The 21,556-nt window shown below is 39.2% G+C and overlaps 1 protein-coding gene across 6 annotated transcripts in view; it reads right to left on the minus strand.

Moving 5' to 3' along the window:
- Positions 1-21,556, minus strand: part of FUT8 (fucosyltransferase 8) — a 301,772-nt gene that overhangs the window by 241,493 nt on the left and 38,723 nt on the right. For 5 of the 6 annotated variants that reach the window (XM_062181585.1, XM_062181583.1, XM_062181584.1 and 2 more), the window contains exon 2: positions 5,938-6,035. The exons of the other annotated variant lie outside the window; for it this stretch is intronic. The gene's annotated coding sequence lies outside the window, so the exon portion shown is untranslated. The remainder of the gene's footprint in view (positions 1-5,937; positions 6,036-21,556) is intronic. 6 annotated transcript variants of the gene reach the window in all.

Raw genomic sequence — 21,556 nt, forward strand, 5'->3', positions numbered from 1 at the left:
CAGGATGAAGAGGTAGGGTGATGAGTGAAATGAGCAATATACCATGTGTCTCCAGCAAGCTGTATGATTAAAAGCATATCACCTCCCCTCCATTTTCAAATTTACAGGGAGAGAAAATGGCATTATTTCCCATAAAAATTTTATGAGAAGTACCAGCTTTTATAGTTTTAATAGATACCATTTTCTCAAGCATTCAGAAATCTCATTCCCTATTTCTTGTCCTGTCAATCTTGTAAAATCTTCAGATACACATACTCTAATGATCACCAAGTAGTCCAATGATAATGGAACTAAGCAATAATACTTGCTGTAGAATTAGTTCTTTAAAAAAAAAAATGCCAAAATCTAAAATGATGTCAGCATTTGCACTGTGGCACATGGGTCAAGCTGCCACTTACAATGCCAGCATACCATATCAGAGTTCTAGTCAGAGCCTCAGCTGCTCCACTTCTGATGCAGCTCACTGCTAATGCACCTGGGAAAGCAGTGCATAAAGGCCCAAGTATTTAGGCCCCTGCCACCCAAGTGGGAGACCCAGATGTAGTTCCTGGCTCCTGGCTGGCATTGGCCCAGCTATGTGGCGTCTTAGAGAATTAAACAGCAGATGGAAGATCTCTCTCCTTCTCCCTCTCTCTCCCCCTGTCACTCTGCCTTTTGAATAAATAAATAAATCTATAAGATAGATAGATAGATAAGTTCAAGAAGCTCAACCATCTACCTGAGAACTCAAAAATACATACATTTGTAAAGGAACTACATGGTATGTGCCATAAAAACTTACACCATGATCTTTGGCTAATAAAATCTATTGCCCCATAGTCCCACATGCAAGGTATCCATCCCTTTCCTAGTATTTAGCTTTCAGTTATAAAATCTTTGATGTTGTATTAAAAAGTTATGCTGAGGTGAGTATCTGGCATAGTAGTTAAGACAATGCTTGAGGTGACCACATTCCATAGTACAGTGCCTGGGTTCAAGTCACTGATGCTAGCTTCCTATTAATGCACACTGTGGTGGGCAGCAGGTGATGACTCAAGTGGCTGGGTCCAGCCTCGCTCCAGCTGTTGTGGACATCTGGGGAGTGAATCAGCAGATGGAAGCACTCTCGCTCTCTCTCTTTCTCTCTATTCTGCGTTTCAAATAAATAAATAAACCTTAATAAAAAAGTAGTTGAATCCCTGTTACTCACATGGGAGAATCAGATTGAGTTACCGGCTCCTGGATACGGCTTGATGCAGCCCTGGCTATTTGAGGGCACTGAAGTAGTGAAGCAACAGATCAAGGAGCTCTGCCTGTGTGTGTGTGTGTGTGTGTGTGTGTCTTTCTGTCTTTCAAATAAATAAAATTTTAAAAATTTATGCCAGGTAATTTAAGTGATTAACCTGATATTCACCAAAGGAATATTATTTTTTTACTCTGTGTCGCATGTGCCCATTGAACAAATGATTACATGTTGAGTATTCCTTATCTAAAATGCTTGGGACCAGAGATGTCTAAAATTTCAGATTTTTTTCCCAGTTTGCCATATCTGTGTATATTGATTTATCTTGGGACTGGAACCCAAGTCTAAACATGAAATTCATTTGTGTTTCATATACCACTTATACACCTAGACTGCAGATAATTTTATATAATATTTTTATCATATTTACATTTTTACATTTTAATGTGACCGTCACAAGAAGTTGGGAGTGGAATTTTCTATTTGCAACATCATGTCAGTGCTCAAAAACAACAATTTTGCATTTTGGAATATTTTGGGTTTCAGATTTTTTTTTATTAGGAATGCTCAACCTGTATTCTCTCAGAAGCATCTCTAAAATGCTCTGACTCTTGCTAAAACGTTTTGTCTGTTCAAGTAATGTTCTTTGAGAACACAGTAGAGCATACCATTTATCTATAGTGATATTACAAAAGTATGTCAAAAAGTTCATGAAGGGGCCAGCGCTGTGGCATAGTGGGTAAAGTCACCACCTGCAGTGCTGGCATCCCATATGGGTGCCAGTTCAAGTCCTGGCTGCTCCACTCCAATCCAGCTCTCTTTCTTGCTATGACCTGGGAAAGCAGTAAAAGATGGCCAAGTCCTTGGGCCCTTGCACCTGCGTGGGAGACCCAGAAGAAGCTCCTGACTCCTAGCTTCAGACTGGCTCGGCTCCAGCCCTTGCAGCCAATTAGGGAGTGAACCAACAGATGGAAGACCTATCTCTCTCTCTCTCTCTCTCTCTCTCTCTCTCTCTCTCTCTCGTGTGTTTGTAACTCTGACTTTCAAATAAATAAATCTTTAAAAAAATTTCATGAAAAATGAAAATAAAAGATAAGATTATAATGCAAATAAAAATTTTGAAATCCATGTTAGCTTCTTCAAAATATATATTTTCATAAACTTTTTGAAGACCCTTCATATACATGGACTTCAAAATTTTTGCATCAAAATAAACTTATCTTTAATTCCATTTTTCATGAATTTCTTGAAGTCCTCTTAAATATATAAAAATTTCACCAGGCTTAGGACATGGAATCTAATCTGTGAGTCAGAGCAGATTATTTTCTCAAGACTTTTAAATTTCTGTAGCAAATAATAAACCAGATATTCATATAAAAATTTAAACAAGGGCTAGTTTTCTGGTATAGCAATTAAGCTGCCACCTGTGATGCCAGTACCCTATATAGGCACGAGTTAGTCCCAGCTGCTCCACTTCCAATCCAGATCCCTGCTAACATACTTGGGAAAGCAGCAGAAGATGGCCCAAGTGCCAGGGTTCCTTCCACTCACGTGGGAGACCTGGGTGAAGTTCCAGGTTCCTGGCTTCGGCCTGGCACAATCCCAGCTATTGTGGCCATTTAGAGAATGAACCAGCAGATGGCACATCCACCTCTCTGACTCTCTTTCCCTATCTCTCTATAACTCTACCTTCCAAATAAATAAATATATACTGTTTTAATTTTTTTACCTAGAAACCTTTTATTTAAGATATATAAACTTCATGCATTTCATAAATACAAATTTAGGAACATAGTGTTAAATACATATTTTAAAAATTATATATAAACAGCTTTTCAAGCCACTTTTTTAAGATCATTAACTTCTCTAAAGCAGAGATGTTTACATCACTTTGATAACAAGCATTCATTCAAGAACATGTAAACTGACATTTTTTTAAGATTTATTTATTTACTTGAAAGTCAGAGTCACACAGAGAGAGGAGAGCCAGAGAGAGAGAGAGAGAGAGAGAGAGAGAGAGAGAGAGAGATCTTCCAACTGATGGTTCACTCCCCAATTGACCACAATGGCCAAAGCTGCGCCGATTTAAAGCCAGGAGCCAGGAGTTTCTTCCGGGTCTCCTGCACAGGTGCAGGGGCCATTGTGGGGTGAACCAACGGAAAAGGAAGACCTTTCTCTCTGTCTCTCTCTCTCACTGTCCACTCTGCCTGTCCAAAAAAAAAAAAAAAAAGCCATTAAGAAATAAATGTTATGTTAATAGACATGGTGACCAGGAAAAGAGACCTAAAGTTTATGGTAGTTCTAAGTACAGAAAGAGAAGTGATGCAAAATTGTTGGAGGGGAGTATACTGGAGCTCATGGTATTTTGAGAAGTTGGAAAATCAGGTAGTTTTCTTGAATACAGTGGTAGATGAGAAATGTAGATTATATAGAAAGGTAGATTATATAGTTAAGCTGCAAATAGGTAGCTTCAGATGTCATTTGTGAAAATCAAGTAAATCATAAGAATTTTCCTATCTTAAAAATTCACTTAAACTTCAAGGGCAAAAGTTGAACATTAAAAAAAATGTCAGTTGGGGCAGCGCTGTGGTTAACGCCTTGGCCTAAAGCACCAGCATCCCATATGGGTGCCAGTTCTAGTCCCAGCTGCACTCCCGGGCCACAGCAGAGAGCTGGACTGGAAGAGAAGCAACCAGGACAGAATCCAGTGCCCCGACCGGGACTAGAACCCAGGGTGCCGGCGCTGCAGGCGGAGGATTAGCCTAGTGAGCCGCGGCGCCAGCCTTTTAATGGCATTTTTAAAAAGAACTGTACTGTTAGCCCAAAAAGGCAACAGTTGAATCACTGTGGTACAACATGTAATTTCTATTAATAAAGAATACAAAATCATTTTCCATCTATAAAATATTTTTTTAAAGATTTATTTTATTTATTTGAAAGAGTTATAGAGAGAGGTAGAGCCAGAGAGAGAGGTCTTCCATTCGCTGGTTCACTCCCCAGATTGCCGCAATGGCCAGAGCTGCACCGATCTGAAACCAGAAGCCAGGAGCTTCCTCCGGGTCTCCCACGTGGGGGCAGGGGCCCAAGGCCAAGGACTTGGGCCATCCTCTACTGCTTTCCTAGACCATAGCAGAGAGCTGGATCAGAAGAGGAGCAGCCGGGACTAGAACCAGCACCTTTATAGGATGCCGGCACTTCAGGCCAGAGTTTTAACCTGCTGCACCACAGCACCGGCCCCCATTTATAAAATATGTAACAGTAGTGGCTTTACAGTTACCCAAAACTAGAAGTAGCCCAGGGATGGACCTTGTGGTACAGAAGGTCAAGTAGCTGCTTAGAATGCCTAAATCTCATATCAGCATGCCAGTTCAAGTCACAGCTATTCCACCTCCAATCCAGCTTCCTGCTAATGTGCCTGGACAGGCAGCAAATGATGGCCCAAGTGCTGCATCCCTGCCACCCATGTGGGAGACCCAGATGAAGTTCTGGGTTCCCGTTTCCAGCCTGGCCCAGGTCCAGCTGTCGCAGGCATTTGGAGAGTAAACAAACAGATGGAAGATATCTCTGTCTTTATCTCTCTCTGTCACTCTGCCATTCAAATAGAGAAATAAATAAATCCTTTAATTTATATGATTTTTTTTTTAAGATTTACTTACTGACTTATTTAGAAGTAGAGCAACAGATAGGAAGGGACAGACATCACCCATCTACTGGTTCACTCCCCAAATGACCACAACTGCCAGGTCCAGGCCAAGCAAAAGCCAAGATTTCCATCTGGGTCTCCCACATAAGTGGCCAGGGCCCAAGCATGTGGGCCATCATCTGCTGCCTTCTCAAGAACATTACCAGGAACCTGGATCAGAAGTAGAGCAGTAAGGACACCAGCTGGCACTCAGATATGCAATACCAGCATTATAAGCAGCAGCCCAACCTACAGGGCCACAACACCAGTTCCTAAATAAATCTTAAAAAAAAAAAAAAAAAAGAGTCCATCAACCGATGAATGGACAAGCTAACTGTGATATATCCAAACAGTAGAGAACTACTTAAGAATAAGAAAGAACAAACTACCAACACAGCAGGCACATGGATAAACTTCCAATGCATTATGCTAAATGAAATGAGTCAGACTTAAAAAGGTGTATCCCTCTTGATGACTCCATCTAAATGACATACTGGAAAAGCTAAACTATTCGGCCAAAAATCCAACTTAGAGATTCGGATAAAAAGAGAGGTTAACTACAAAGGGGCAACATGAGTGAATGTGGAAGATTATAGAACTGTTTTAATTGTGGTGATGAACATGCATTTGTCAAAACTCAGACTGAATATCTAAAATAAATAAAAATGCTAATGTATGACTAAAATCTAGACAAGAATGATACCTTTTTTAAAACCAGCTACTAAAAATGTCAGAAATTTTAAGAAAGAGTATTTCTCTTCAGCACCAAGTATGCCACACATCCAGTGTATCACATTCAGCCACAATCTGCCCCAATCCCATAATTTAAAGTACAAAACACTGAAAAGGAGGTAAAATATTTTTCAGCTGATGCAATACATACATACTAGAAAGTCAGAAAGTTTTCTAAACTAATACACAATTCAGTAGGAATTTAGACTGACTTGTCCTTTCTACTTACACAAAATCACCCACTTCTCAAAATATTAACATACACTGTAACACAGAGGTTCTGTCAACAAAATGTACTAACCTAAATTTGTTCGGTTGATCAATAAAGGCAATAAAGCACTCTATCTTGAATGAAAACACCAGCAAGGTTATAGATGCCCTCTTGGCAAAAGTAGCAACCTGAAACAAAAGAAAAATAGACAAAATTCAGCCCTACTCATATTTCAATTAGAATTGTTATACTTTCAGTTAAATCTCTTATTTTTCTTTATGTAGTCAGTTATAACATGCAAATTCACTTATTTTGGGTCATCTGTTTATTCTGCAAGCAGTGCTTTTTAAAATACAAGGAATGAGTTTTTGTTTTGCAAATTGTACCTAAACTCAGCAACGTGCAGTGTTATAATTTGCTTCACAGGTCATCTTAAAATAAATCAGCACCCACACAACTTGGCTTGTGGACACAAAATTCTTGAATTTTACCTACTTTTCCACATACAGGGCAATCAGAAATCTCTTTCTTTTCAGAATGAGGCTCAAATCTTCTGTATCTCCTATACCCCAAACACCTCTAAAATCTAGTTTCCTACTATTTTCTACACAAACTTCTACTCTAATTTAATGCTTCATTCCATAGAACAATTCTATGATTCTCAGCTATCAACCATCAATGTCACCATTCCATTTTACAACGGGGACTTTTTCTCCCTTTTCCTCTTTGTCAATCAACATACATCTACTAACTTTTTAAAAATTCAGTATCTCTATATTTCCCCGTGTGAAAGCTGATATACGTTCTGTACTTCATCAATCTTTGATAGAATATCTGTTGCACTCTATGCGTGCCACTTCATGTAGTATTGTGAGCAGGGACCCTATCTCCTACTGCTTTCGCCACTGCCTTTCCACCATCTAACATCGCATTTGACAAACAGTAAGCAATCAACGTGATTAACTGACAAGTGGAATGGTCTTAATACAGACTCACCTATCAAATGTTCACTGCCTATACATGTACAAGTCACTAAGTACAAAAACTCAAGAATGATACAAAGAAACAATCTATTCTATACAACTATGTCTTTTTGCCCATTACTTTACTGTTGTGTTACAATGTAAGATTAGTCTCAGACTGACGTTATTCATAGTTGTAAAACACAGTTTTTTCTAATGACATCTGAGTCCAATGAAACTAAGTTTAGGCAATTTGAATACTGAAGCACCATCACCAACTTAACCTCCTCCACCACAAAGGTAATCCAACTATTTTCATTTTAAATTCTAAGTCAAATACCTGCCCCGACACATAACAGCATATAGGAACATTCAATAAATTATTCTAAGCCCAAAATAATAAGCTCATTTGAATTATGTTTTATTATTTACCTTTTATCACCTTGTAGACCTATCTGAAGAGGAAACTTACTCCCAAAGTTCATAAATACACAATTCCTAAATAGCCATTAAATCTAAAATCAACAAAGGTCATTATGATTCCCTGCTGCAACTTCACCCAAAAATCTTTGCCAAATCCCCAAAACAATCTGATAGTGTGGGATTTACTCTCCCAGCCATGATGGAATAACTGGTACCAGATTTACCCTCAGACAGTAAGCAACTACAAAACTTATGACTAAACTACATACCCCTTAGGATGGCATTCCATGAAGTCAGGCAAAATACAACTGGCAGAAGCAAAACACAACTCACAGCTGACAGGGACCTGGGAGACAGTTGAGTTCCATCTAGCCACAGTAAACAGACCTCATTTACATTCTGGGCAATAAGTAGAGACGTTTGCAGGGCTGAATTACTGCTAAAATAAAGACTACCCTATAATGAACCCTACAGAGCTTAAAAACAAGTCATGAAGAAACAATCTAATCCTCACCTTAGCTAACCACCAGCCAAAATAGAAACCCTGTAATTCATGGGGCATCTGGGAAAATATTCAGAAGGGTTTTGCCTCAGCAGTGGGACAAAATTGAGCTTATATTAAACAGTTCCATTTAAAGATTAAAAGCAGGGGCCGGTGCTGTGGCACAGCAGGTTAATGCCCTGGCCTGAAGCACCAGAATCCCATATGGGTGCCAGTTCAAGACCTGGCTGCTCCACTTCCCATCCAGCTCTCTGCTGTGGCCTGGGAAAGCAGTGGAAGATGGCCCAAGGCTGCACCCGCATGGGAGACCTGGAGGAAGCTGCTGGCTCCTGGCTCCTGGCTCCGGATCGGCACAGCTCCGGCCGTTATGGCCAACTGGAGAGTGAACCAGCGGATGGAAGACCGACCCCTCTCTCTCTCCCCCTCTGCCTCTCCTCTCTCTGTGTAACTCTGATTTTTAAATGAATAAATAAATCTTAAAAAAAAAAAAAGATTAAAAACAACATCTAAAAGGAGGGGAAAAAAGTGTTTTCCAAGTAATGTAAATACAACCCAGAAATAAAGTTCAAGAATACAAAACAGATCCAAGAACTCAACAAAGTAAAATTTACAATGCCTTCTTTTACATGCCTGTAAGTCTCAGCCCATTATCAAACAAATAAAACAAAATTTTAAGGCAAGAAAATTGAGCCATGAGGAAAATTTCAGTCAATCAAAACCAACCCAAATATGACACAGTTGATAACATTAGGAGAGTAGAACATTAAGAAATATTATACATGTGCTCCAAATGTCCTAGAAACCAGAGAAAAGTTTACATTAAGACACAGGGGAAAAAAAAGACCCACACTGAGCATCTAAGGATGAAAACCAGAATGTTGAAGGTAAATTATGAAGTTTTCTACTCTGGTGGATTTGGGCTTTCTACTCCTGGCCCTGTGTGTGAGCTCTGAGTATTACACAATGCACTGTTCCCTTAATACTCCATGAGTGATTCTTTCTGGTCTCCAGCAGCTGCCTCCCAGGCGTGTATTGGTAGGTGCTCAGTTCTTGAAAAGGATCTCTAAAGATCTGTGAAGCTCTCTCCTCTCTGGTATTCCACCCTGTGAACTTGGACTCCCCTCAACCCCAGCTCCTTCTCTTCAAGATCTTTCAGCTCCTCCTGGGTTCTACTGCTCTGCTCCATGCCTAAAAACTCTCCAGTCAGTAGCTGAAGCAATCACGGGACTCCCCTTGTTCTGGGACAGGAATCAACGTCTTCTGTTAATGAATGGCAAATGTCTTAAGAACCACTACTTCATTATTTCATCCAGTTCTTTAGTTGTTTCAAGTGGAAGGGTACAAGTTTCTGTTAGTCCATCTTGGCTGCAAACACTGTTTTATTTACTTTAAAGGGGAACTATGAGCTAAATTAACTTTTTTTTTTTTTTTTGGACAGGCAGAGTGGACAGTGAGAGAGAGAGACAGAGAGAAAGGTCTTCCTTTTGCCGTTGGTTCACCCTCCAATGGCCGCCGCGGTAGCGCGCTGCGGCCGGCACACCGCGCTGTTCCGATGGCAGGAGCCAGGTGCTTCTCCTGGTCTCCCATGGGGTGCAGGACCCAAGGACTTGGGCCATCCTCCACTGCACTCCCTGGCCACAGCAGAGAGCTGGCCTGGAAGAGGGGCAACCGGGACAGGATCGGTGCCCCGACCGGGACTAGAACCCGGTGTGCCGGCGCCGCAAGGCGGAGGATTAGCCTGTTGAGCCACGGCGCCGGCTGAGCTAAATTAACTTTGTGACAACAATGATTGCTGAAATTTTCTAAAAGATTAGATATATTCAATTAACATCATTCATATATTAGTAAGTTACACTGAAGCAAAGAAGCATAAATAATGGATTCAACAGGACTCACGTGAAAACAGAAATATTACCACGTTAGAAACTAAAAACATATAATGAATGCATCAAATGTTGTAGAAAAGAAAATTAACCATGAAAGTAAAATAGCTAAATATCAGCAGGGTGCAAAGAATAAGCAATATCCATTAATCAGCAATAATAAAAAGCCAATAAGGAAAAACTGATTTAAAAAACATACAAAGATTTCTCTGACAAAAAGGAATGTACTTGGAAATATATAACCAAGGGTGCAGCATATGCTTTCACATATCTCCAATCACATATAGGAGAAGGTGAGTAAAAAATTTCAGAGGAAATGTTATCCTTGCTTATCATTTTTATCCCTGGAACGCAGGTCAAGTATCATAAGACCTGTAGACAAACTAAATGTAAACATAGTAAAGGAAGTAAAGTAATATGTAGAAACCTTCAGGAAAAACATAATAGAACTAAATAAATATCTTAATCGTTAAAGAATTTTAAAACAAAGAAGTGCAAAAAAATTAGAGGTTAAGAATCACAGGTTTATTTTCAATCTGTGTTGAAGAGTCATTCATTTTGACCTCAACTGTTAGGAGGAAAGAAGGCTGTGCACTAAGCTGAGTAATCCCTGGGTAGGGGAAGAAAAATTGCAAATGGCCTATTGATCCTCATCTTCAAACAAATAAAATTCCTTGTTCTAAAAAATGAAACCATATCACACAACCAAGAAAAAAACTAAATTTATGGAAAAACAATACAGATTTAACAGATGACAAAAAAAAAAAAAAAACTGGCAGGGTGAAATAGGTCCTATTTAAGAAAAAATTGAAAAGAAGTACTCTGCTGATAATAAAAGGTTATTAACGAAGTGAAGGCTGTATATTAAAAGCTAAGTATGACGCTGATCAGTATGGGGTCTTGTAAGATTAGCTACAGTTACACCAAAAGCTGAACTTCAAAACACAGTGTGCTTCAAATGTTACATCAATGAGAATACCAGATTGAAGTGGGGTAAGGTAGGTGTGGAGACTGCTCTCTCTGAGTAGTTTTACTACCAGAAAATTTATCAGCCTAAATATAGTACGGGTCTGCCTGTTTCTGACTTAAATAGAAAAAGCAGTAAGGGCAGGACCTCTGTGTTCTAGCAATGGGCCAATACTAAGAGAAAACACAGGAGAGACACAGTGAGCCTCAAAGGAGAAGAGCATACTGATAACGCTGTCTTCCTTTCGTTCTCCCTTTCTTGCAGAATTAATACTCCAGTCACACTGGTATATAAAGGGAAATTGCATTCTTTCCATACTAGCAAAGAAAATTAAGTAAGGCAACTGATAATAATGCAAAAGAAAAGTTTGTAATCAACTAAAACTAAACAAACTAAAATGAATCTTAGGAATAAATAACCAAAAGTGATTTCTACACTACTTCAACAAAAATGAAGTCATCATTTTAAGATTGTGAAACTCATTCTTTGGTAAACAAATATTTCCTATAATTTTTCGATAGGAAAATAAACAATTATAGCAAAATAAATTAAGTTGGGCACTAACTACTCTCCCGTCTTTCTTGAGCTCTACATTGCTAACATAAACCTGTACTGAACCAACTTTACCCTAATAACTTTTGTCTAGTTTCTTACCAAGCAATAGGGAGCATTTACTATTAATTCACACCAGCTTAGGTAAGTCTGTCTTAAATGTCTAACTTATGTTTCACATTACAAAATGAATTCCCTTTCTCCTTCCTGCTCCTCAGTCTTGCCCCATATAACAAAAATCACTAAAACAATTTAGTGATTTCTGTCACTCTTCATTCATAAATCTGTGCTGATAAGCTTTGTAAAATCACCTAAACTAAAAATAAGATTTCCATAAAACCAAAAAGGAAAACTCTACCAATCATCTATTAAAGTCAAGATCCTTTTATAGTCATTAGCCTTTCAGTTAGTCTGAAACAACAAAGCAAAATGCCAAAATTTGCATCGGTTCTAAAATCATCACCCCTTCAAAGTTTCCATGGGACATACTTTGAATTTTTAAATCTTTTTCAACTTGTCATACATTACAATTGGCTATTTTCTCACCCCATACCCACAAGACTGTACACACCCCAAGGGGAGAGTCTGTGTCTCCTAATCTTGATATCCCTTAGTGGCCTCTCACATACCACCTTACACACATTATATTTAATAGGGGCGCATGGTAGAAGCAGCCCTTAAGACACCACTTGGGAGGTCGGCGTTATAAGACACTGCCTGCAATGCCAGCATACCACATCAGCACCCATTCACTTCCTGGTTTCTCTGCTTCCCACAGCTCCCCGCTAAGGTGGCTGGGAAAGCAGCAGAAGATACTCAAAAGTACGTGGGCCCCACCACTCCCATGGGAGACCCAGATCTAATTCAGGCTCCTGGCTTTAGCCTGGCCCAGGTCTAGTCACTGCAGCCATCTGGGGAGAAAAGCAGCAGACAGAAGATCTTGATATCTCTCTGTGTCTCTCCCTCTCTTTCTCTGTAACTCTGCTTTTCAAATAAATAAAAATTTTTTTTTTTTAAATAGCATTTGGGATACCCACATACTATATCAGAGTACCTCCCATGTGACACCTGGTTTGAGATTCTAGCTCCAGGCTTTGATCTAGCCCAGCTCCCACTCTTGTGAGCATTTGAGGAGTAATATAGTGGAGGGAAGTTCTCTATCATTCAAATAAAAATTATTAATTAATTAGTTAATTAAGACTAAATTGTCAAAATAAGAGAAAGATTTTCAGAATGGCTCACGAAGCAAAACCCAGCTTTATGGTCTATACAAAGACACATGCCTAAAACAAAGAAACATTCAAAGGAAAAAGAGATAAGCAAAGGTATAACAGAAAACACAATAAAAAATAAAGCACGAGTTATGATCTTAAACTGATAGGGTAAAATTCAGGGCAAAAAGCACCTAACAGGAAAAAGGAGACATTTTTATGCAAAAGGCCAAATTAACAAGGAGAAAATGAGTTAGGAATGTCTTCTATTCGCCAAACAGCACACTCTCAAGCTCTATAAACAAAAATCTATAGTAGATGCAGCAAGAAAATGATAGGGGTAACCTAACAGAAAATCCAGGAAATGTAATCAATAAGGTAATCTTATTACAATGTATTCATTATGTATTCTGACTGACAATAACCTCATTTCAAGCAGACTTGGACTAGTCACAAAAATTAATCACTGGGGCTGGAGCTGTGGCACAGTGGGTAAAGCCCCCACCTGCAGTGCCAGCATCCCATATAGGCGCTGGTTCGAGTCCCGGCTGCTCAACTTCAGATCCCACTCTCAGCTATGGCTTGGAAAAGCAGCAGAAGATGGTCCTTGGGCCCCTGCACTCGCATGGGAGACCTGGAAGAAGCTCCTTGCTCCTGGCTTCAGATTGGCGCAGCTCCAGCCAGCGGATGAACCAGCAGATGGAAGACCTCTCTCTCTCTCTCTCTCTGCCTCTCCTTCTCTCTGTGTAACTCTAACTTTCAAATAAAATAAATAAATCTTTAAAAAAAATTGATCGCATAGCATAAACCTCAGTAAATTGAATAGAGTAGGAATCACAATGTAATACAAGTAAATACAAAAAAAAACCTGCAACACAAAAAGTGCCTCCTTTTGAAAAACAAGAATCTACTTTTAAACGAAATGGAACACACAGACCAAAACACACCAAAAAAAACCCATAAATTCTGAATGAATCAGAGAGAAAAATATAAAAAATGAAACCAGGAGCCGGTGCTAATCCTCCACCTGCGGCACCCGCACTCCGGGTTCTAGTCCCGGTTGGGGTGCCGGATTCTGTCCCGGTGGCCCCTCTTCCAGGCCAGCTCTCTGCTGTGGTCCAGGAGTGCAGTGGAGGATGGCCCAAGTCCTTGGGCCCTGCACCCACATGGGAGACCAGGAGGAAGCACCTGGCTCCTGGCTTCGGATCAGCGCGGTGCGCCGGCTGCAGAAGCCACTGGGGAGGGTGAACCAACGGCAAAGAAAGACCTTTCTCTCTGTCTCTCTCTCACTGTCCACTGTGCCTGTCAAAAAAAAAAAAAAAAAAATTAAACCAGGTATATCTTAGACAAAAACATGAATGAATTCAGTTATAACCTGGGAATGAGGAAAGTCTAGCAGTGACTCAAAATGAAAAGGTAAAGCAAAAGATAGCATTTTTAGTTGGTAAATCAAAAAACAAATACAATTTTTGGGAAGTCTTCAATATTTTAAAAAAGGGGCTGGTGCTGTGGCACAGCAGGTTAAAAACCCTGGCCTGAAATGCCAGCATCCCATATGGGCGCCAGTTCTAATCCCGACTGCTCCTCTTCCGATCCTGCTTTCTGCTATGGCCTGGGAAAGCAGCAGAAGATGGCCCAAGTTCTTGGGCCCCTGCACCCATGTGGGAGACCTGGAGGAAGCTCCTGGCTCCTATCTTCAGATCGGCGCAGCTCTAGCTGTTGTGGCCATCTGGAGAGTGAACCAGAGGAGAGAAGACCTCTCTCTCTCTCTCTCTACCTCTCTTTGTAACTTTCAAATAAATAAAATAAATCTAAAAAAAAAAAAAAGATTTAAAAAAATGCACAATCGAGGGCAAAAAAAACAACCTATGATAAAATATATGCCTACTATGCACTACTGCATGATTGAATTGCAGTCTATCCAAATATACTTTGAAGATGTAGTTCAAAAAATGTTTTCCTACTTAAAAAAAAACGCATTAATAATTTTATACCGATTACATGCTAATGATAACATTCATGTTGACTATTAGAAATGTTTTAACTGTTGAAATCTTTACGTGGTATAGAGTTGATCTTCTGTATATAAAGATAATTGAAAATGAATCTTAATGAAGAATGGGATGGGAGAGGGAGTAGGAGGTGGGACAGTTTGGTTGGTATTGGGGGGGAAGAACCGCTATAATCCAAAAATTGTACCTATGAAATTTGTATTTATTAAATAAAAGTTTTCTATAAAAAATAGAATAGAAATGATGCTTTAAGTTATTTTTGGCTACATAATTATTAATTAGTTCATTAAAATTTTAAAATTTTTGAAGTATAATTTAAAATTTCTAGTAGTCCTATTTGGCTCACATTACATTTCTACAGAACAGAACTAATTGAGACTGTGACCCAACAAGCTCCTAACCCTGACATCATCCTAATGATACATTTTCCACAAATACAATATAACATATACAGAATATTATTCCTTTAGACATTGTTTGGAATAAAAAGTGTAGAAATGCCTTCGCAAGATCTTGCTAAATAAACTCTTTTACATAAAGACAATGGATATTACAGAGTTATAAAAATGAAGATTTCTATGCACCCATATGGAGTATTGTCCAATATATATATATAAATAAAAACAAGCTACAGAACAGGATAAATATATGGTATGCCAGTTTTTAAGAAAAAAATCAAAAAAGGATATGTAGACTTTTTTTAAGGAAATCCTGAAAATGAATAAAAAATTACTGTAAGAGGCACAGGAAGGACAGGAAAAGGGGAAAGAAGAGATATACAAAAGCACGCCTTCAGAAGGGGTACCCTGGCCAAATCTGAGTATCAAAAGTTATCATAAATGAATCATTAAATAAAAATCAGTGAAACTACACATAAAAATGAACAAATTAAAAGCTAGGATGAAGAGTTCCAGGTCTAATACAATACAATAAGCTTGTACCTGGTCAATCTTTCTTCAGAAAACAATCATAAAACTCAACAAAATACACACAATTACCTGAAAACATGGAAACATGAACCAAAGCAGGCAGATTCTGAATAACAATACACACTTGGGGTAACAGGATGAAACGGGCAATTTTCTAAATATACTGCAGACAGTGTGAGGGTAGGACACTGTGGCATCACAAAGTAAACAAAACTTCCAACAGAAAGCCAAGTTTTCATTTTCCAGAGAACCAGAGAAAATACTGAAGGCAACTACCACAACTGGAAAGTAAGGGGAAAATATCAGAACAGGTCAGATGGAAAAGTCATAAATTCTGCATAACTCTCTCCAAACCTGTGGCAAACCAACTAATCACACACATATGCAGACAGACTCCAGCTGATGATAAAAAAGAACTGGATTAACAGATGAAATACCTCCTAATTTAGAGTCTGCAATATGATACAACCAAATTAGTTGCCCACTAACAAAAAGATAACAGCCCTTTCTGAACATATAGAACAGAATAGTTGAAATCCACTACATTTATAATGTAAGAAACACATCTAAAATTACTTGACATAACAAAAACAAAAACAAAAAAAAGAAAGAAAATATTGATAAGGATCTTTAAAAAACTATTAAAATTATGATCAATGAATAAAAAATATGCTTACAGAGAAATAGAAAGCATAAAAGGGCCAAATGGGCCGGCGCCGTGGCTCAACAGGCTAATCCTCCGCCTTGCAGTGCCGGCACACCGGGTTCTAGTCCCGGTCGGGGCGCCGGATTCTGTCCCGGTTGCCCCTCTTCCAGAGCAGCTCTCTGCTGTGGCCAGGGAGTGCAGTGGAGGATGGCCCAAGTCCTTGGGCCCTGCACCCCATGGGAGACCAGGAGAAGCACCTGGCTCCTGCCATCGGATCAGCGTGGTGTGCCGGCCGCAGCGCGCCAGCCGTGGCGGCCATTGGAGGGTGAACCAACGGCAAAGGAAGACCTTTCTCTCTGTTTCTCTCTCTCACTGTCCATTCTGCCTGTCAAAAATAAAATAAAAGTAAAAATAATAATAATAATAAAAGGGCCAAATGAAAATTCTAGAACAGGAAAAGAGTATTTGGCAATTTTTTTAATTAACTAGTCGTCACTTGGATGCTATAGGAAAAAGTAGGTGAACCTGAAGACAGATCATTTAGAAACTTTCCATTCAGAAGAACAGAGCAAACAATGTCAGGCTTCAAGGGCCTTGTGGAACCAAAACAAAAGGTCAAACATATTGTGTCCCAGGATGACAAGATAAAGTGAAGAGATCCAAAAAAAGAAAATTTGAAGAAATAATGACCACAAATGTCCTAAACCCAATAACTTATAGATACAAAAAGCTCAGCCAACCATACAATTAAAATAATAAGGAACCCCACCCCAACTAGACTCATCACTCTCAAAGAAAAAATCTAAAAGAAACCTGGTACCTTGACACAGAGACACATGACACATTACACACAAATAAAAACCACTGACTTCTCCTAAGAAAAAATGGAGGCCAAAGACAAGAAAAGACTCTTAAAACAACCATCAAAGTCAAAGAGAAAATAAAGATATTTCAGATAAAAGAAAACTAAAAGAATTTATAAGCAGCAGGACTTTACTACAAAAACTACTAAACAAAGTACTTCTGGGGGCCAGTGCTGTGGCACAGTAGGCTAAGCTTCCACCTGCATCACCGGCATCCCATACGGGTGCTGGTTCGAGTCCCGACTGCTCCTCTTCCAGTCCAGCTCTCTGCTATGGCCTGGAAAGGCAGTGGAAGATGCCCCAAGTGCTTGGGCCCCTGCACCCTTGTGGGAGATCTGGAAGAAGCTCCTGGCTTGTGGCGTCAGATCGGCGCAGCTCCAGCTGTTGTGGCCATTTGGGAAGTGAGCCAGTGTATGGAAGACTTTTCTCTCTGTCTCTCCTTCTCTCTGTCTATAATTCTACTTCTTAAATAAATAAATAAAAATCTTTTCTAAAAAAAGTACTTCAGGCTAAAAGAAAATCATGCTATTTTAAAACTTTAATCTTCATTAAGACAAGAAAAGAATCAAAAACAAATATCAAAAACAACCAAGTGCCAGCGCCGTGGCTTAACAGGCTAATCCTCCACCTTGCAGCGCCGGCACACCGGGTTCTAGTCCTGGTCGGGGTGCTGGATTCTATCCCGGTTGCCCCTCTTCCAGGCCAGCTCTCTGCTACGGCCCAGGAAGGCAGTGGAGGATGGCCCAAGTGCTTGGGCCCTGCACCCGCATGGGAGACCAGGAGAAGCACCTGGCTCCTGGCTTAGGATCAGCGAGATGCGCCGGCCGCAGCGGCCATTGGAGGGTGAACCAACGGCAAAAAGGAAGACCTTTCTCTCTGTCTCCCTCTACTGTCCACTCTGCCTGTCAAAAAAAAAAAAAAAAAAAAAAAAGAAGGAACAAACCAAAAAAAATAAAATAAAATAAAATGCAGGCCTAATTCCAATAATTACATTGTATGTTAATGGACTAAATCACTCCCAAAAAAAAGCAAAAATTCTCAGAAAAATAAAAATCCAAGATCAAACTACGTGCAGTCCATAAGAAATACTTTAAAAATAAACATATAGTGTATATATAAATGAATTAAAAATACCATACAAATTGTAAGCACAGAAATCTGGAGTAGCTATATTAATATTACACTAAAAAAGATTTCAAACTAAGATTTCAAACCAAGAGTATTAAAGAATATTTCATAGTGATAAAAGGATCAGCTTATCAGGAAGAAATTATAACCATAAATGAATATCCCACAGGTGAAGCTCATTCGGCAACAACAAATAGAGAAATACACATTTCCATGAGAAAAATGGAGAATTTAATATTTCTTCACCAGTAATTGATAGAATGAGATTAAAATATCCATAAAGACCCAGAGCATACAAACTTCATTAACCAACTTAACCTTATATTTACACAAGTCTCCATTAAACAACTTCAGAATACATATTCTGTTCAAGTATTACGTTCAGCATAGCAGAACAAATGATGGGTCATAAAATGAGCCCCAGTAAATTTTGAAAGATTAAAATCATACAGAAGGACCACTGTTATGGCACAGAGTGCTAAGCCACAGCTGTGATGCAGGCACCTCATACAGGAGTGTCAGTTTGAGTCCCAGCTACACCACTTCCAACCCAGCTTCCTGCTAATGTGCCTGGGAAAGCCAGCAGAAGATATTCCAAGTACCTGGGCCCCTGCCATTCATGTGGGAGACCAGGATGAAGCTCCTGGCAACTGGCTTTGGCTCAGCCCTGGCCATCGCAGCCATTTGGGGAGTGAAAGAGCAGATGGAAGATCTGTCTGTCTCTCCAACTCTGCCTTTCAAATAAATAAATAAATATTTCATTAAAAAATGAAGACACTACAAAAGAGGCAAAATAAAACCAGAATATGTAGGGGAAAAAAAGAAATAATAAAAGTAGAATCAATAAAATAAAAAAAAAAAATTTAAAGCAACAGAGAAAATAAACAAAATCATGTTAGTTCTTAAAAAAAAAAAAGATCAGCAAAAGTGATAAACTCCTAGCTAGACTATCAAGAAAAAAGATGGTGACCACAAATTACTAATGTCAGGATGAAAGATCCTAAAGACACTGCAATATTAAAAAGAAAATATTATGAAAACATTTATGTGAACAAGAGTTGCTAATTTGTATGAAATTGTTTAGTTCCTTGGAAAATGCAAACACTAAAATTGACACAAGCCAAAATAAAAAATCTGCATAGCCCTCTTTCTACTAAAGAATAGAATTATAAATATTATAAATTATAAATATTATAATAATATTTCTATTTCTCTTATGCTAGCAAAACCTTTTCATAAAGAAAACTCCAGGCCAGAGGGAATCTTGTAAATATATAGGAATCATACATAAATTTATTCCCCTTATGGAAGGGGGACCAGCACGGTGTCACAGCAGGTTAAAGCCCCGACCTGCAGTGCCCGCATCACATATGGGCGCCAGTTCAAGTCCCAGATGTTGTATTTCCAATCCAGCTCCCTGCGAATGCATCTGGGAAAGCAGAGGAGGATGGTCCAAGTTCTTGGGCCCCTGTACCCGCGTGGGAGACAGGGAAGAAGCTCCTGGCTCCTGGCTTCTGATTGGCTAATCTCTGGACATTGCAGCCATTTGAGGAGTGAACCAGCAAATGGAAGACCTCTCCTGTGTATCTCTACCTCTCTCTGTAACTCTGTCTTTCAAATAAATAAAATAAATCTTTACAAAAAAAAAAAAGAAAGAAAGAAAGAAAGAAAGAAACAGGAGGGGGGAGGGGCACTTCCTTAATTGTATTATGAGGCCAGCAAAATTCTAATCCCAAAATCTGATTTTAAAATGTTTTTCATTCATAAAGACATTCCTAAAAAAGAAAAATTACTGTAATGAACTGAACTGCTCCCCCAACCCCAAATTCATGTTAAAGCCCTAACCTCTACATTACTGTATTTGGAGATAATAAAGACTTTAAACATACCATTAAAGTTAATTATCATGATGGAGGGATCCCACAAGACTGGTGTTATAAAAAGAAGCAAAGACACTAAAGATCTCCCACCACCCTACCAGGCACTCAACAGATAAAGACCATGTGAGGACACAGAAGACGACACTGAGGGCCAATAACAGGTCTCCCAGAAACCAACCTTACTGATGCCTGGACCTTAGACTTTTAAACATCCAGAACCATGGGAAAATAAATTTCCATTGTTTGAGCCACGCAAGATTATGACAATTACTGGTCAATAACTTTCATGAACAAATACACTTTAACAAAACACCAGTAAATAAAATCAAGCATATACAAAAAGTACAATACATTATGACCAAGTACAGTTTATCACAAGAATAAAAGTTTAGCTTCACAACCTTTAAAAATGAACCAATGTATTAATCATACAAAGAAAAGGAGAAGAATCCTATGATCAACTGAATAAACGTATAAAAAGCATGATAAAATCCAATTATCTTTCATGATTAAAAACTCTCAGCAAATTAGAAACAGAAGACTCCTTCATTCTGTTAACAGATAATTAGGAAAACTTAAGTCCCATGGATAGTGATAAAGTATTGAACGATTTGCCCCTAAAATAAAGTAGCAAGAAAAGGATGATTCTCTACAACTTCTATTAAATATTGCAAAAGGGCAAGGCATCGTATCATACCACTTAGGACACCTACATTGTATATCAGAATGCCTTGGTTTGAGTCCTGATTGTTTCTGATTCTAGCTTCTTGCTAATATGTACCCTTGGGAGGCAGCAGGTGATGGCATAGGTACTTGGGTCCCTGACACCCATGTGGGTGACTCAAATTGAGTTCCAGGTCCCTGGCTTCTGTCAGAGGTAGCCCTGATTGTGTGGACATTTAGGGAGTGAACCAACATATGGAAAATAACATCCTTCTCTTTCTGTCCTTCAAATGCATACAAAGAAATAAATATTACTCCACAAAATCTTTAAAACAAACATCAGAATAAGTGATCTAGCAAGGCAATAGGATACAAGATTAATACAGAGAAGTCATTAGTATTTTTTCTCTGTATAGCTATGAATATACATGTGTACATGTTTATTTCTTTTTTAAAAAAATTTATTTATTTATTTATTTGAAAGGAAGAGTTAGAGAGAGGCAGAAGCAGTGAGAGAGAGAGAGAAGTCTTCCATCCTCTGGTTCATTCCCCAGATGGCTGCAACGGCCGGAGCTGCGCCGAGCCGAAGCCGGGAGCTTCATCCGGGTCTCCCATGTGGGTGCAGGGGCCCAAGGACTTGGGCCATCTTCTACTGCTTTCCCAGGCCATAGCAGAGAGCTGGATGGGAAGCGGAGCAGCCAGGACTCAAACCAGTGCCCATATGGGATGATGGCACTATAGACGGCAGCTTTACTAGGTAAGCCACACCGCCAGACCCTTATTTCTTAACTTTAAGGGTGACAGCCTTAGAAGCAGTGACAGCCCGGTAGCAATGAGGAAAAATAGCACTCAGACCTTTTTATCTAAATGCAAGTGGTCTTCAAAAAGTTCATGGAAAATGCACAGCACTTCATAACTGCACAGAATTTTTAAAAATTGCACCAAAATAAACATCTTTAAATTCCTATTTAGGTGACCTTTTTGAAGTATCTGCATGCCATTCTTCACTAAAAAAACTGTGACTTCTTGGGAAAATAGCTGATTCCACTCAGAGACACCAACAGGACAAGACAGATACAGATTATCTT

The sequence above is a fragment of the Lepus europaeus genome, chromosome 22, assembly GCF_033115175.1.
Source record: "Lepus europaeus isolate LE1 chromosome 22, mLepTim1.pri, whole genome shotgun sequence".
NCBI lineage: Eukaryota > Metazoa > Chordata > Mammalia > Lagomorpha > Leporidae > Lepus > Lepus europaeus.